The sequence below is a fragment of the Phacochoerus africanus genome, chromosome 15 (genome assembly GCF_016906955.1).
Source record: "Phacochoerus africanus isolate WHEZ1 chromosome 15, ROS_Pafr_v1, whole genome shotgun sequence".
In the NCBI taxonomy this organism is placed as follows: Eukaryota; Metazoa; Chordata; class Mammalia; order Artiodactyla; family Suidae; genus Phacochoerus; species Phacochoerus africanus.
In genome coordinates this window covers 57,809,210-57,827,397 of record NC_062558.1, presented here as the reverse complement: position 1 = coordinate 57,827,397, position 18,188 = coordinate 57,809,210, and positions in this window count along the sequence as shown.

The window sequence follows — 18,188 nt, the reverse complement described above, 5'->3', positions numbered from 1 at the left end:
CTATAATTTTGACTAAGAGATAATTAGAGATAATTTTGAATAAGTCAGTCCTCACTCCTATGTAAGAGGTATTGCTCTAGTTCCCCTCTGGCAGGGGACTGTCCTTTATTTAAGTTTCTCCCTATTGAGGGACCAGGAGATTGTTTCCAGTTTTTGACTGTTCCTAGAATTTTTGCAGTAACCATCTCTGCACATTTGTCTTGTGGATTAGTCTTTGTCTTTGTGCCAGACAGGTGCTCTAACATGCAATTACTGGGTCGAAAGGAATGCACATTAACATGGCCCATAAGATACTATTGGTATGGAATGCTTTACAGAAAGTGTGTGCTGGAGTCTCCATCATAGCTCATTGGGTTAAGGACCTGGCGCTGTCTCTCTGAAGATGCTTGCAGGTTTGATCCCTGGCCTTGCCCAGTGGGTTAAGGATCCAGCGAGCTGTGGTGTAGATTGCAGATGCAACTCAGATTTGGCGTTGCTGTGGCTGTGGCTTTTGTGGTGTGGCTGTGGCTGTGACACCTGCAGCTCCTGCAGCTGCAATTGGACCCCTGGCCTGGGAACTTCCACATGCTGCAGGTGTGGCTGTAAAAAGAAAAGGAAAAGAAAAAAAAAAAGAAGAAAGCGTGTCCGATCTATAACCCTTGAGGATGCCTGGGTCCCCAGGTACCAGGTAGGCCACAGGCTTCTTTTTCTTTCTTTTCCCTCCAGTTGCCACCACCAAGGCTGCCTTGGCTGGCTCCTGCCTGGTGCCCACGGTCAGCATAGGTGGTTGGAACAGTTGGGGAATGAACTGTTCTCTTTCTAGGCCCGTTATATGGCTGGAGCTAAGCTGCCAAGGCCCCTGAACATGCCTTTCTCTCACTTTGGCAACTACGATACTTTTCCCCCCTCGGAGGTTCAACTCGCATGTCTGTTATCCCTCACAGCATGTGGGACCTTTTCCTAGAAGGCTGTTTGATTGGAGCTCTTGCGACCTTGCATCATAACGTTGTTACTGGAACAAGTACAGGCTTCAAATCTGGCAGCTAAATTTGCCTGGAAGAGGAGGGGATCTGTCTTTAAGACTACTCGAGACCAACTCTTGCTGAATAATTATTTATTGAATGTGAATCTCTCCTGTTAGACCAGCTCCTTTTTGGGGACCCTCTAGAAAGGCATGGATGATCATGCTGTGTATTTTTGTATCCCGGTATCTGAAACGGTCCTGGACACATGGTCTGTGCTCATAGCATCTTTGTGGAATCAGTCAATCAATCAGTGAAAGCTCTGTGGGTGTTAAAAACCCAATTCTGCTACACCTTGCACACTCAAATGACGTCAGAGCTGCTGGTGGTCAAGCTGAGATCCATCTCTAATTATACCACGCTGCCAGGGCTCAGACTGTTTTAGAACCCTTTGAAGGAAATGTCCTTGATAAATCACATCAGAGGAATACTTTCCCTTTGATTATCCTTGGCAAATCATTAACTTGTGAGGTTAAATTTTTTTTGACAGATTTATGGAGGGATAGTTGATATTTTAAAAATTGCACACATTTGCTGTGTACATTTTGATGAGTTCAGCCATACATATGGCCCTGAAACCTACAATCAAGGTACCAAGCATAATCCATCACCTCCCAAGGTTTCCTTGAGCCTCTTTGTTTTGCTGTGGGATAAGATCACTTAATGCAAAGTGTACTTTCTGAATGGATTTATAGGTGCACTGTACAGTATTATCAACCATAGGTACCAGGTTGTACTGCAGACTTCTAGAACTTTCTCTTCTTGTGTACCTGAAATGTTATGCCCATTGAAGAACTTCTTATTTCTTTCCCCTGCCAGCTCCTGGCAACCCCCATTCTGTTCTCTGCTTCCGTAAGTTGACTCTTTGAGGTACTTCGTAGGAGTGGGATCAGGCAGTATTTGTCCTTCTGTGATGGGCTTACCATACTATCATGTCCAGAAGGTTCATTCCATGTTGCTGCAACAGGCAGGATTTCTCACTGTTCCCATGGGAGCCACCACGTGGAAACAACAACCCAGGTGTCCACTGACAGGTGGATGGAGGCTAAAGTTTGTTTTAGAAAAGAAGCCAAATACGGTTCTAAGCTAACTCTGGTGATAAAAATGAGAGGCCATTATGGCTAATGCTTGGTGACATTTGAAACGAACCTTTTCTTAAAGCAAGAAGACTTTATCTTATCTGGACTCTCGAGATCTCTACCAAATGATCTGTTGTCTGGGGGGAATTTGATGGTTTGCCGAGTGAAAAGTGGTGAAATAATCTTTTTCACAGGCATTTTCCCAATTTGAACAGTAAGGTTGTGCATGGTTTTTCCTTAGTATCATTAAATTCTTAATTAGTTTGTTCTTTAAAGCTCAGTTAGGAGTGTCTGCTGTGGCACTGTGGGTTAAAAATCTGACTGCAACAGCTCAGGTTGCTGCAGAGGTGCAGGTTCGATCCCCAGCCCAGCACAGTGGGTTAAGGGCCTTGGCTTTGCTGTAGCTGAGACTTGGATTCCATCCCTGGCCTGGGAACTTCCATGTGCTGAGGGCATGGCCATAAAAAGAAAAAAAAAAAAAGATCAGTTTTCTGATAATAACACAGCTTATGTTTTGTTAACAAAATGAAAATAAATGTGGCTAACATGTTTGTCATTTTCTAGTTATTATTTCTACTAAGTTTGCATTTTTCATTGTCTCAATCATATAGCAGTGTATCCCTGATAATCCATGATGCAGTTCTAGCTCATCAAAGTGTAGATGCATGGATAAAAGCATGACATAAATATTACAGTCTAGGATAATCTGGTGAATTTAAAGAATACAGAAGATTCCAGTGTAAAGTCTGTACAGTCTGGGCTACGTATGTTCCTTAATGTGATAACTTTGTATAAATAAATGGAAGAAAAATTTAAAAAGATGAACCTTGATGAATAGCTTGAAATTAAAATTTATTGAATAACTAATCCATTTTCCTCCAGGCCTGAGCATATCATGCTAAAACTTGACAAATATTGAGATACATAGATTTTTTTCAAAAATCAGCATTGATTTTTGGTTTTTCCTTAATTTTGGGGGGATGTTTTCTCCCACCATTCTTTGTCTTTTTTTTTTTTTTAAGCTTCCTGGGTTGAGCACTTGCTTCATCGATTTCTAAACTCTATTCTGTTTTAAAATACGTTATGTGAGGCTCTCAGTACCAGTCTGATTACATTCTGTGTTTTGCTGTGAGGTGCTCATAAGGGCATTCCGTTGTGTAAGTATTTCCTGATTTCTGTTGTGGTTTCCAGTTTTCACATTAGTTTCTACGGCAGGGCCTCCACATCGAGTGGGAAGCCTGAGAACTTGAACCTCACGTCTCGGAACGAGCCGATTGGAGGTTCCAGTCTTCAGGGTTGACTGTTCATGCCCATGGTCTGGGGCAGGCATCTGTTGTTGTTGTTGGTCAGTTTCAAACAAAGTACACTGACCTGCTGTGAATCAGCCCTTTGCAGAGAAGCACAGGATACATTTTTTTCTGCCTCGAGAGGGTTGAATTTTGTTGCTGATGGCAGAAAAAAGATCAGAGCTACCAAAGGAGGCATCCATCTTTAGTGCCCTCATTGCAGAAAGAAGTACAGGTTGTACTGTTGCCGAGAGGCTTATAAAACCAGCTGCAAAGTTTGTGATAAATCATGCTTTCATGATTGTGGAGGGAACAGAAGGAACTATGTCAGAGGTCTTTAGTTAAAAGACACTATTGGACCTCACGTGATGCCAGTCACTTGTAATTGGAAGAACAGTTGCTCTTGGTTGTGTGTCCTTGGAAGTATTTTGCTGACCCTAGGATGCAACCAGCGATAGGCAGAGTGGAAGTAAATATACCAGCATGCACAGAGGGGCAAAGGCTTGGTGAGACTTGGTTTTTCTGTTCATAATCAAAAATCTCTACAAGTAGAAGAGGTTTCCATTTGGCTAGTGATTATGTTGTGAACTCCGATGCAGATGGGAAAAGGTGATTCAGGTCAGTACTGATGGAACACTGCTGAAACGTACCATGTACAGCAGAAATTACACAGCATTGTAAGTCAACTATGCTTCAATAAAATTTTAAAAAATGTGCAAGGAGAAAGGACACTGCTATTTTAATAAGCCAGTGCCCCCCATGGCCAGGCTGCATGCAGCCTTATTCACAGAGCACAGACTGTGTTCCCCAAAATGCCTCTAGAATGTGATTCAGCAAGAAGGGAAGAGTAAAAATGACCAATTCAGTTGCATTATGGACAATAACTGGAGTTTTTTTCAGAGGATGTTTGGGAAGAAATAGTGGCTACAAAACTCAACACAGGAAGCTAAAAAAAAAAAAAAAAAAAGCCCACAATGTTGTCTCTGGTTATTGAGGGAAAGTTTTTTATTTTTTATTTTTTGGCTGTGGCTGAGGCATATGGAAGTTCTCTGGGCCAGGGAATGAACCTGAGCCACAGCAGTAACCCAAGTCACTATAATGATAATGCCAGATCCTTAACCTGCTGCACCACCAGGGCACTCCCTGATAACTTTTAATATTGAAGATGGGTTTTTGGAATTTGTTTAAAGATCCTAAACTATGATGCATAACATCCTGATCGCTACATGCAGACTTTTTCCCAACAGTCACTGGTTTTCTTTACTAGTTGCAGTAAGAAATTTATGACATACACACACTGCAAGAGACTTCAGAAGACATACTTGGCAGAACACTTTGCTCCAGTTCAGGGAAGAGTGGAGCGGGAGTTTGCATCATACCTCTCAAATTTCTGCTGTCGAAGGATCTGGGCTGCCCTGTTGATAGAATATCTTTCAAAGCAAAGGTTTCTTCAGTGAAACATCTCTCCATAAAATTGAGGATCTGTCTTCAGTTTGAACATCCAGGGCTGTTGGACAGAACCAACCTACCCTTAATGACATTCAAAATGGCTTATCATTTTGTTTGGACTTTCTAGTATAATTGCAAATAAAAATTAAGAAAAGGGAGTTCCCATTGTGGCACAGCAGAAACAAATCTGACCAGGAACCATGAGGTTGTGGGTTCGATCCCTGGCCTCACTCAGTGGGTTAAGGATCTGCTGTCACTGTGAGCTGTGGTGTAGGTCTCAGATGCGGCTTGGATCCCGAGTTGCTGTAGCTGTGGTATAGGCCGGCAGCTGTAGCTCCCATTAGACCCCTAGCCTGGGAACCTCCATATGCTGCAGGTGCTGCCCTGAAAAAGCAGAAAAAAGAAAAGATACAGAGAAATCTGGTTCAAACTGCCTATCCTGGAGCCAGGTATGTTGATGAACAGTTGCAATAGTATTTCTCTCAGGGATGTGAAACAGTTATTATTGTCATTAAAATTTTTTTCTTATTTGAAATTTTTAGATGAATCTTCTAAAAGAGTTTACCTATGACTGGTGGCCTATGTGCCAGCACCCATTAGTGGTCAGTGGATGTTGAGAATTTGGAAAGCACTCTTCAGTGCCTAAAATGGGCAGTGAATGAGGAAGTGCAAGTTCATGTGGAAATGGTGGAGAGAACTGGAGACAGGGCAGGAGAGTTTGTGTCCTAGTTTTACTCTCTGTGACCTAGGATATGCCACTCACCTCTTCTTGACTTAATTTTACCATCTGTTCAGTGGGAGAGTGGGAATAAACTTTGGGCAAAATATTTCAATGCAAAAGAAAAAAATAGGTAAAATAAATGATTAAAGTGGGTCATATTTTCACTTCTACAAAAAAATTACTTTTTCCCCCACTTTGATTAAATCCAGAGACACTCTCCTTCGTGTGACTGCTTTCGATGTACTCACGGCTTCAAAAATTATTAAACTTTCCTGTCAACCATCTTGTAATAAAAACAATGGTGGAAGCACAGTAATAAAGAGAAACTGAAATTTGGGCTCAGATTTGCTAAGGGGACCACAGTAAGGCATGGCGAGTGTCATGGTCTGTGCATATGGGTCAGAAGAAGAATTTCCAGACTTGTATCGGGATGAAAAGAAAGAAGAGTTTATTGAGCATGGCAAGGCAGAGAAAAAGTAGAGTTTATTGAGATAAGAGATGCTGCAAGTGCAGCAGGATAATTTCCTGATGATCAGGAAGAGCTGACCCTGGACCATGTGGTCATGTCTGTTTTTATAGCCCAGGGAGAGGAGAGGTCTCAGGATACACCTGCTGACTTGTTGATTGGTTGGGGAAGGAGGGGTCTTGTGAAATCCTTGCTGGTTGGTTGGGGTATATAAGGCCCTAGAGGGGCAGGGTGAGGAGTGAGCCACATACCTTTCCAAGTAGGGGCAGGAAGAAGTAGGCCAAGTTGCTCAAGGTCAAGGAGGGACATTGCACTGAGACAGGTGGGGTGATGATAAGGGTCTGGTCATTCTTGTCTTGGCCAGACACTTCGAGTTCTATCTCCTTGAAGGTACCTTGAAGCCCAACACACGGCATTGTGGGTAAAAACTCTTGAACTTTAATATTTGCCACTCATTAAAGTTTAAAAAAAATATTATTCAAAGCTTAGCCAAAACCAATACTTCTGTGAGTTCAACACTGCTTGAGATCTATCAACTCTGATATTTGGTAACTAATTTAAAAGTTTAGTCCTTGGAGTTCCCGTCGTGGCGCAGTGGTTAACGAATCCAACTAGGAACCATGAGGTTGCGGGTTCGATCCCTGGCCTTGCTCAGTGGGTTAACGATCCGGCATTGCCGTGAGCTGTGGCGTAGGTCGCAGACGCAGCTCAGATCCTGTGTTGCTGTGGCTCTGGCGTAGGCTGGCAGCTACAGCTCCAATTGGACCCCTAGCCTGGGAACCTCCATATGCCGCTGGAGCGGTCCAAGAAATGGCAAAAAGACAAAAAAAAAAAAAAAGTTTAGTCCAACATACAAAATATTTAATCTGTGACAATTTATCTTATGAGCCAGCTGTGCCTGGTGGGATCTCCATTTTAATGTGTCCCACAATGTGTGAGCCCAAACGCCTTCCAGCACTGAAAAAAATAAGTGAATGTAAAGATTTGCCGCTTGAGAACACGTGTAAAAACAAGCATCAGGAGGACTTATTCTCAAGTCAAACAAGGAGAACTCCAAGTATGTCCTTTGCTAAGTTTGTTCTTCCTCCCTTGCCCTCTTTGGCTCTGTTTGGCCCTTCCACCCCCAGAGGCTGGGGTGCTTCCCAGGTTAATTTTCATGGTTTGCAATTGAGGTCAAAGTCTCCGGAAGTCTGGGGCTCAAATGAGCAGCACAGTGGTTAAAATGTAAAGGTAGAAACATAAGACAGAGGTGAGGGAAAGGTGGGAAGTTGGTTAAAGCGCTGCCATGCTAGGCTTGCCTGAATAGATACAGATGCAGCCCTGGCTCAAGTGTTTTCTCAGATGGCAGATTGCTTGTTCCCAAACAGGGGCACTGGGAGGCACCAGCTGAGCTGGCCAGAGGACACCCTGCTGGGGGTGGAACCAGCCCTTGAGCCCTCAACCCTCGCACTCCAGGGCCTCTTCCATTGGCATTAATATGACCCTGGTCCAGAAATTCTTCCTTTCTCCCCACTCCGTCCTGTGAACCCACTAGTGGCTGGCTTGTTTTCACATCATCTGATTTTCAGACTCAACTAGATGAGAACTAAGAATGTCCAACATCTGGGCAGCACCCAGGCAGCCATGCTTGGTGGGGCAGCCCTGAACCAGCCGTTGGCAAGGAGGCACCACGAGATCCAGAGGGCACACAGCAATCCCTGGGCAGAGGTGTGCCCAGCAAGGATGTTTTTGAGGAGCCAAGGTGGTCTCTAGTCGGGCTTGGTTGGGAGCAGTCTGTTAGTCCGAGTTGATTTTCTCAGACATCTCTGCCCACGAGATGTGAGAGCCTCTGAGCATTGGCGTCAGGGGGACACAGAAGCCTGCCATCTATTTCCATCATACTGATCCGTTCTCAGAGGGAACATTCCGTGAGGAAAAGAGGACAACAAAGTAGAAAAGAAACATCCGTCAAGACATATTTCCTTCCTTCCCTCCCTTCTTGTGTTAAATGGTACCTCCAACCAAAAACTGCACAGAGAACAGGTTTTTCTAGGAAAAAAGGTTCAAAAGATCATCCTTATCATGCCCTGCCCTTTTCCCTTGTGTGATTTTTCTTCACTGGGCTTTTCTCTTGACGTTACCTATTTTTACTTGCGGACCTGTTTGTCGCCTGCCTTCCCTCACTAGATGGTTTTTTCCTCAAAACATCTCCAATATCTGGAAGAGTGTCTGGCTTTAAGGATACTCTGAACAAACCTAGCTTTTCAAGTAACAAGTTCTTTTGAGAGGGGGCTAAAGTGTGTCCTCGGACAGTTTGAGGGAGGTAGGGGAAGGGGGGGCAGCTTTCTCAGAGGGAAATGCTCTTCCCGTGCAGGTGCCTCCTCGCCCTCGGCACTGTGCAATGCCGCGTCTCTTAGATCCTCAGGTGTGTGTCGCTCTAATAGATCAGGACTCGAAAGATTGTGGTTCTAAAGGACCAGCTGTTCATGAGTTTCAGCATGAGGTATCTGGCATCTCATGCTCCAACGTGCCCCCAGGTATCAGAGCTGGGACTTGAGGGGGCTGCTTCTTGAGGAAAATGCCCCGATGCGAATGGTTGGGATCCCTTGTTTCATAGAAACAGCAAATTCTCAGGAGTTTCTGTTGTGGCTCAGTGGGTTAAGAACCTGACTCGTATCCACGAGAATATATATATATCAGAGTTCCTGCTGTGTCTCAGAGAGTTACGAACACAACTAGTATCCATGAGGAGGCAGGTTGGATCCCTGGCCTCGCTCAGGGTTTTAAGGATCTGGTGTTGCCATGAGCTGCAGTGTAGGTTGAAGACATGGCAACTTGAATCTGGCATTGCTGTAGCTGTGGCCTAAGGTGTCAGCTGCAGCTTCGATTTGACCCCTAGCTGGAAAACTTCCATATGCCACAGGTGTGGCCCTAGTAAAAAAGTAAGTAAATAAATAAATATAAGTTTTGTTATTCATCGAAGTACAGTTGATTTACAATGCTGTGTTAGTTTCTGGTATACAGTAAAGTGATTCAGTTATACATACATATATATTTATATAATATATGTGTATATATATTCCTTTAAGTATTTTTCTCCGTTATGGTTGATTACAAGATATGGAATAGAGTTCCCTGTGCTATACTGTAGGACCTTGTAGTTTACCTCTTTTAACATTTTATTTATTTATTTATTTTTTAGGGCTACACCCACGGCATATGGAGGTACCCAGGCTAGGGACCAAATTTGAATCAGAGCTATAGCTGCTGACTTATACCACAGCCACAGCAACGCCAGATCCAAGCCATATAACCCACTCAGGAAGGCCGGAGATTGAACCTGCAACCTCATGGTTCCTAGTTGGATTCGTTTCCACTGCACCAGGATGGGAATCCTTATCTCTTTTATATATGGTAATTTGTGTCTCACATAGCTCAACATTTGAAAGGAACAAGAGAGTGTGCAATACTCTTAGCATTATCTGGTTTTTATTTATTTTTTCAGAGAGATGGATTTTGTTTATTTCTCTCTCTCTCTCTCTCTCACACACACACACACACACACACACACACTGGTACATGCATTTGTACATAATTAACCTCCTCATTGATTTTTTTTTTCTTTTTTGGCTGCCCCATGGCATTTGGAATTCCTGGGCCAGGGATCAGATCTGAGCCTCAGTTGTGACCTAAGCCACAGCTGCGGCAGTGCCAGGATCCTTAATCCACTGTGCTGGGCCAGAGATCGAACCTGTGTCCTAGCACTCCAGAACACATTCCCCCAGTCCTGTTGTGCCACAGTGGGAACTCCCTCATTGATTTTTATAGCTGTATTGTACTTTACTGAGTGGCAGAACCATAATCTATTTAACCAGCTCTTACTGAAGAATAGTTGGACTGTCTCCAAACTTCTGTTAACGCAAAGAAGGCTGAGAAGAAGAGTCAGTACATATTCTGTTCCCATGTTTATGAGTATATCTGTAGCATGTATTCCTTCAAGTGAAATCGCTGGTCAGAGTTTCCACTGGTGGTGTTGATAGATATTGCCAAATCGTTCTCAATAAGGTCCTATCCGTTGGCATTCCCTCCAGAAATAAGTGAGTGCCTTTCTCCCATATGCCATGGTCAAAATGGTGATGTCTAACTGATCTTTGGCAATCTGGTGAAACATAGAACCTTTGATGGAATTCAGTCTTCATTCCTCCTTGGATGAGTGAGTTTAAGTATCTTTTGGTATATTTAAGAGCTATTTGAATTTCCTTTTCTGGGAATTCTTTCTTTGTATTCATTGCCCTTTTGGTCGGTTGGTTTTTTAAAATTTGATTTATAGGCATTATTAAAAATACATAGTACGTGTGTGATGGGATTAAAAACGCCCCCACATTCCATGCAGCTCTTCCCATCAAGGTGGAGTCTGTTTCTCCATGCCTGGAAATGGGGCTGGTTTTGTGACTTGCTCTGATCAGTAGATTGTGGAGGAAGGGGATGCTGGGTGACTTCTGAGCAAGGACTCAAGAGACCATCTTTCTCATCCCTTGCTGCCTTGAGAGATCCGTAGAGAGAAATCAGGCTAGCTTCTTTAAGGACGAGCGATTGCAAGGTACTGCCAACCATGAGGCCTGTGAGTGAGGTCACCTTGGACCATCCAGCTGCTGACCGTGATTATATGAGTGACCCCAGAAGAGACCAGCAGGAGAACCGCTTGGCTGAGCCCAGCCCGAATTGCCAGCTCAAGGAAATCAAGAAAATACATGGTTAATGGTTAAGCCTTTAATCTATGGGCTTTCCCACTCCCTGCCCCCGAAGAAGATAACCAAACCTAAAAAAATACTAATCCGAGATAAAAATTCGAAATAATTTTCTCAGTCATTTGTCTTGGGCTTTAGTTTGGTGCTTTGGCCATGAAGAAGTTTTTTTGGATAAATAGTCTAATTTATCAGTCCTTTGTTTTTGTTTTTGGTGTCTGGGTTTTGTGTGTTAATTAGAAAGGCTTCTTTCATTCAGTGTTTAAAAAAGCAGGTACCTCAGCTTTTTCCTGGTAATATACTCATTTACATTACCCTTAAATGTTGGATCCATTAGGGATTTTTTCCCATGTTGAGTGTGAGGCTTGGGTTTAGCTTTGTGTACATTTTCTACATTGTTATGGCCTGTGGACATGGATGTTCTCTTCCATTTCTCTAACACCCATCTTTGTTTTAGTGTTTTTTTTTTTTTTTTTTTTTTAGGGCCACAAGCTCATTGATCCTAGTTGAGTTCGTTAACTGATGAGCCACGAAGGAAACTCCCTGTTTTAGTCTTATACTCTTTGGTTGAATAAATTTGAGGCTTACCAACAGCTCTTGTGCCAGCCATCTCATCTTTAGTTTGAAGTCTCTCCTCTCATTTTTTCCTGCCAGAAGGATGATGACATAACCTTAGTTAGGGTGGGTTATGCCCTCTTCCTTTGAGGATTGTGTAGCTGTGGTCCCACTGGGTCCCAGCATTGAATGTTCAGTGGAGATGTCTCGGTTAGGCCTGAATTTTAGGTCTCTGTTGTAAGTGGATGGATGTTTTCCGCCTGACTCTTCTAAGGGGTTCCTCCCCTCCCCTTTGAAATATAGTCATTTTACTGCTATGCCTGTCAGTTGACTCTTCTGTGTCAGTTTCTCTTGGGACATATTATAACCTTTCAGCATGTAGTTTCAAGTCTTTTATTCTTTTATATGAAATGTATCTTTTTTTTTCTTTTGTCTTTTTAGGGCTGCACCTGCAGCATATGGAGGTTCCCAGGCTAGGGGTCCAATTGGAGCTACAGCTGCCGGCCTACACCACAGCCACAGCAATGCCAGGTCCAAGCCAAATCTGCAACCTACATACACCACAGTTCACGGCAACACTGGATCCTTAACCCACTGAGCGAGGCCAGGGATCGAACCCAAAACCTCATGGTTCCTAGTCGGATTCGTTTCTGCTGCACCACAGCGGGAACTCCTGAAATGTATCTTTAAGCATTTATCCTGACAATTACTTTGGCTTTCATCCTTTGGGGTTATAATTATATGTATGTTGGCTGTCCTTTGCCAGTCTTTCACATCTATCATTTTCTTGCTTGTCACATTCACTCTTCCTGTATATTCTTGCCATTTTGCTTGATTTTTCATTTCTAATCTCTAAGGCCTGTGCTTTTAGCGGTAGTTCTTCTCCTCGCATTTCTTTCATTTTCCACGTATTTCTGTGATAATTTTGTTTTGGTTTTGTTTTCTCTGGCTTCTTTCCTCATCTCAAAGATATAATTTCTGGAGTTCCCATTGTGGCTCAGTGGGTTAAGAACCCACCGTTGTCTCTGTGAGAATGTGGGTTTGATCCCTGGCCTCACGCAGTAGGTTAAGGATCCGGCGTTGCCACAAACTGTGGTGTAGGTCGCCGATGCGGCTCAGGTCCAGTATTGTTGTGGTTGTGGTGTAGGCCTCAGCTGCAGCTCCCATTTAACGCCTAGCCTGGGAACTTCCATATACCACAGGTGTAGCTGTAAAAAGAAGAGAAAAAAGATGTAATTTCTTCAGAGATGTTCTGACTTCATCATGTTCTTGTAAAAACATGGGACAGTGGTCACATTTTCCATCTGCTACAGTGGAAATGCTTTACTGTAACTGTCCTTTATCTGCCACTTGCTTTTACTGTGCCTTTCCTCCTGTGTTGATTGAAGCTATGACTTTCTCCTTACCTGTGCAAAGCTGGGGGTGAGGTTGGCTATGGGCTGTGTGTGCTCCAGGGAATTCCTGATGATCCAGTGATTTATGTCTAAATTCACTTAGGTTTTATTTCTCCCTATCAAGTGGGGCTAAGCTGTGTGGCTCTTCACAGTGGAGTGTCTCTCTTCCCCACCGGAGCCACAGAGGTAGACGGCCTGCCTCCTGCATGTAGATGACTTTGTTTTCTCCTCTGGCCCCACCCCATTTCCACCCCTGGCCCAGTGTCCCCACACTGCTACACTGCAGCTGATGCCCCCAACAACTTTACATCTCAGGAAATGCCTCTCAACATTGAGAGCCTTCTTGGCTCTTTTTGTTTTTTTGGATTTAATGAAGGTATTTTTAAGTTTTTAAATTTTATTTTGTTTTTATTAGAGTATAATTGACTTGCAGTGCTGGGTCAATTTCTGCCATACAGCATAGTGACCCAGTCATACATATATTTACATTCTTTTTCTCATGCTATTGTCTATCATGTTCTATCCCAAGAGACTGGATATAGTTCCCTGTGCTCTACAGTAGGATCTCATTGCTTATCCATTCTAAATGGAATAGTTTGCTTCTACCAACCCCAAACTCCCCATCCATCCCACTTCCTCTCCTCTCCCCCTTGGCAACCACAAGTCTGTTCTCTATGTCTATGAACGTTTCTGTAGGTGGGTTCATTTGTACCACATTTTAGATTCCACATATAAGATATACAATATGGTATTTGTCTTTCTCTTTCTAACTTACTTCACTTAGTATGAGAATCTCTACTTTCATCCATGTTGCGGCAAATGGCATTATTTTGTTCTTTTTTATGGCTGAGTAGTATTCCATTGTATATATGTACCACATTTTCTTAATCCATTCATCTGTTGATGGACATTTAGGTTGTTTCCATGTCTTGGCTATTGTGAATAATACTATAATGAGAGTTTTGCCCAGGAGTAATATTGCTGGATCATATGGTAGTTCTATATTTAGTTTTCTGAGGTACCACCATACTGTTTTCCATAGTGGTTGTACTAATTTACATTTCCACCAACAATGAAGGAGGGTTCCCTTTTCTCCACTTGGCTCTTTTTAATCCTCAGCCTCTGATTCTTCTTTCCTCTCCTTTCCGCATGGGCCCTTGTTCACTTGCCATGGATTCAGGTAGGCTTTCCACTGGTTGTTGGAATTGAGGATTTTAACTCTTAGTTTTACTAAAAGTGGAGGTTTCTTTTGCATTTTGGGGGCTGCTATTGGATGATTTCAAGAAGATCAGGGGAAGATACTGACTTTATTCTGCCTAAGACAGTGGTCCTCCAATGTGGAGGGCTTTGCCCTTCAGCCTGTGAGTGATGGATAGTCATTAAAAGGCTTGAGTAGTGAAACAAGATGGAGGAAAAGCTTGAGGATTAATAACATTGTGGTTGGCTTGTGAAGGGTCAGTTGAAGATTGGAAACACTAGACCCTGGGTGAGAAACCTGAAATCTCAGGTAGCATCCAGGTGTGAGGTAATATGGGCTAAAGCAAGCCGGCAATAATAGAATTGCTGAGAAAGGGGAAAATAAAAGAAATAGTGAGATGAAAACATCAATAATACCTGAAGGTATATTAGATTTGATGAGGAAAGAGAAGATAAGAACAGGTGCAAGCTTGAAACTAAGTGAGAAATAGAATAAATGAGACTGTGGAATGATAGCTGGAATTTCACTGTGGCTTAGCACTTTTTTTTTTTTTTTCTTGGCCATAGTGTGCAGCAGCTTGATGTGGGAATTCCCAGATCAGCAATCAAAGCCAGGCCACAGTAGTGAAAGTGCCGAATCCTTAGGGAGCTCCGTGAGGTTCCCAGGCCAGAGGTCAACTCAGGGCTACAGCTACCGGCCTATACCACAGCCACAGCAACACCAGATCCAAGCCGTGTCTGCAACCTACACCACAGCTCATGGCAACACCTGATCTTTAACCCCCTAATCAAGGCCAGGGATCAAACCTGCATCCTCTTGGATACTAGTCGGGTTTGTTACTGCTACTTCCTTTTTTTTTTTTTTTGGACTCTGGTCTTGCTGTCGTGTTCTTGACCTGAAGATGCTCAGAGTCAGGTGGGAGGAGCATGAAAAAGCCTGAACACTTCTGATCCACAGTCTGGCTTCCTGAGCGGATGGACATTGTTTGGGATCAGATAGGCAAACAGTGCCTTTTCTCCATCCTGCTGCATCTGGCCTTGACCACCTCTGGCCTCATTCCTTTGTTTTTTCAGGCTACCCTCTCTTCTAGCCTTCCTCAATCGTGGGACATTTCCTGAACGTTCCAGTTGTCTTTTGCTGCGTAACAACCACATCTGAACTCCGAGGCACGAAAGCCACCACTGTGTGACCTGTGTTCAAGGCTGACGGGGTGACTGGTTTCTGCTGGGCAGTTCTTCTGCCGAAAGTTCTTGAGTCTCTTGTGGTTGTGGTGGCTGGAACCAAACACATCTGAAGGCTCAACTAGGATGCCAGGGCACCTGGATCTCATCCAGGGTTAGGACCACTCAGCCCCCATGGCCTCTTCTTGTAGCATCTCCACCTGGTTCCTGCAGCATCCCAAAGGGAGGAGGTAGAGGCGAGATGCGGATGAGCACCGCAGCTCTACTGCCGAATCCCTCACACTAAGGACTCTCTCCTACTGTGTGTTTCTGATTTGGGGGCAGGTAATGGTTCTTCTGACTGATACATCCTACCTGGTCCCTAAGTCTCCAAATAACATTTATCAGCTCAACTCTGGTCTGATAACTCTTGTGCCCTGAGTATAAGGTTTCATTGCCTCTTTATCCCTGGTTAGAATGTAATCTCCCAGGCAGCCCTGACTTTCTCCCTGTGGTTTCCATAGTGCTAGCATGAGAGACTAGTGGACACATTTTAGGCATGTAGTGAGTGTTTGTTGAAAGAATGCTTGAAGGAACCCATCTAGATCTCTGCGACCTAGTCCACTAGGGGCCATGTGACCATCCTAAGCATTTTCATAGGACATACTCCTTCAGGTTCCACCAGATGACGTTCGAGGTCCTTTCCAGCTTAAAGATTTTGTGAATCTTGGTTGAGAGAGTGTCAAGGCCAGAGTGAGATGGTATTTGTGATAATGCAGGAAGACATATTTTTTTTGTCTTTTTTTTAAATTAAAGTATAGTTGATTTACAATGTTATGTTAGTTTCAGGTGTACAGCAAAGTGATTCATATATATACATACATACATATATATACACACATATATATACATATATATTCTTTTTCAGATTTATTTCCCTTAATGGTTGTTACAAAGTATTGAGCATATTCCCTGTGCTACACAGTAGGTCCTTGTTGGTGATCTGTTTTATATATACTAGCGTGTATATGTTAGTCCCAAACTCCTAATTTATTTATTTTTTATTTTGTTACATTTTTTGCTTTTTAGGGCTGCACATGAGGCATATGGAAGTTCCCAGGCTAGAGGTTGAATCAGAGCTGCATCTGCGACCTACACCACAGCTCACAGCAACACCGGATCCTTAACCCCCTGAGCAAGGCCAGAGATCAAACCTGCTTCTTCATGGATACTAGTTGGGTTTGTCACCACTGAGCCACAACAGGAACTCCTTACTTATTTTGTGACTTTAATGTTTTTAAAATTACAACATATTAAAAAAGCAAAATGCTCGTTGGTTGTCAATTTCAGTATAGCCATTGATATGGCTATTGATTGTATATACGGGTGTTGATTGTATGTATGATATACCTCGGGATGTAAATCCAGGATTACCCCAGAACTTTTGGAGGGGAGAGCGTTAAAAGATTAGCTCCACATTGCAGAATAAAACATAAGAAAATACAAGCTAGTTCTTTCAAACTCGCTCATGTTTTACTTGACCTTTGAAGACTCAACAAACACATGAGTTGCTGCCCTCATGCTTACCCTTTTTTCCATGGTAGAAAATAGAAAAAAATATTTCAAACTACTGTTTATATACATATTTTTTTTACTTTTGAACCATGGATATGATCAGGTACCTCCACAATGAGAAAAAATAATGAAAAAAAAAAAAAAAAAAACAACAACAAACCTTGCTTCCCAAGGGGGCACAGTTTCCTTTCCATTTGCCAGACATCCCTAGAGGCTGTTATAAAATTAGACACATTTGAACAGCCTGTTGAATGGTTTTTAGTGGCATTTGTGTTTGTGACTAACTCTCAAGCTTATTCTCGTTTTCTAAGAAATCACCTAATTCATTCCCAAATATGAAGTAGTGTACAGTAGTTAATGCATTAAAGGTGCGTATCACTGATTTAAATATTTTTTTTTTTTAAGAAGGCAGTTTAGTCTTTATCTACAGTTCCAGCACTGAATAGTTTGACCACCAGATGTTTCAAAATACTTAAGGACTTTTTGCCTGCAGCTGCTGCGGGAAAGAGAAAAAAAACGCAATAAGTACACATAATGGAAATCTCTTCTCCAATCGCCTTTTCATTTCCTTTCTGCTCAGGGGACAGCTTTTCATTGAGGGACAGAAATAGGGAGGGTTTGTAGCCAACGGTATTAAAGGGGGCGGGGAAAAATATAATTTTTTTCAGGAACAGGTCACCCTGGGAAACTAATGGAATTCTGTGGTTTGATCCCTGTGAGTACTGTGAATGTCAGTCAGGTTTTAAGACTAAGTAGAAATAACAAGCTGAAAAAGTTTCATGGAACGCTGGAAGGTTTATGGCTGGAGGAGTCCTGCAGATGGATCTTCCTCGTGTTCAGTGACTTGACCAGGGTTGTTTATCTGGTGGCAGGGCTTGATGCACGCATCTTCCCTTGTGCTCACACCGTGCAGTCCCCGTGGACCAGCCGCAATTTGGGGAATGATCGCTGATTTCGAAATATTCCTGAGTTCCCAACCCTGGTTTGATGATAAGATCTCAATCCCTTTGTCTGCCTTTTTTTTTTTTGCTTTTTAGGGCCACACTGGTGGCATATGGAAGTTCCCAGGCTAGGGGTTGAATCGGAGCTGCAGCTGCCAGCCACAGCCACAGCCACAGCCGCACCAGATCGAAGACATGTCTTTGATCTACACCACAGCTCACGGCAACACCGGATTCCCAACCCACTGTTTGAGGCCAGGGATGGAACCCACATCCTCATGGAGACTAGTCGGGGTTATTACCACTGAACCACAATGAGAATGTCCCCTTTGTCTGCCATTTTGGTGCAGCAGACCCAGTTAGAAGTAGGAGGAGTGACAAATGGAACCTTAATAGACAAAACAGATCTCATACCCTGAAGAATTTGGGAATAAGCCCAAAACCCAGTCTGTAACCAGCTGTCTAGTTCCACCTAAGTAGGTTTTAATGTCCCATATAGTATTAAGATACGGCCAATGCCTCTCTTTTTTTCTGCTAATATTGTCTAGAAATTGAATAGTTATAAGAGGATACCTTGAAACCATAAGATTGCAGCTACCAGTTGCCAGCAGACACTGCTTTGAGAATGGCTAGTGACAT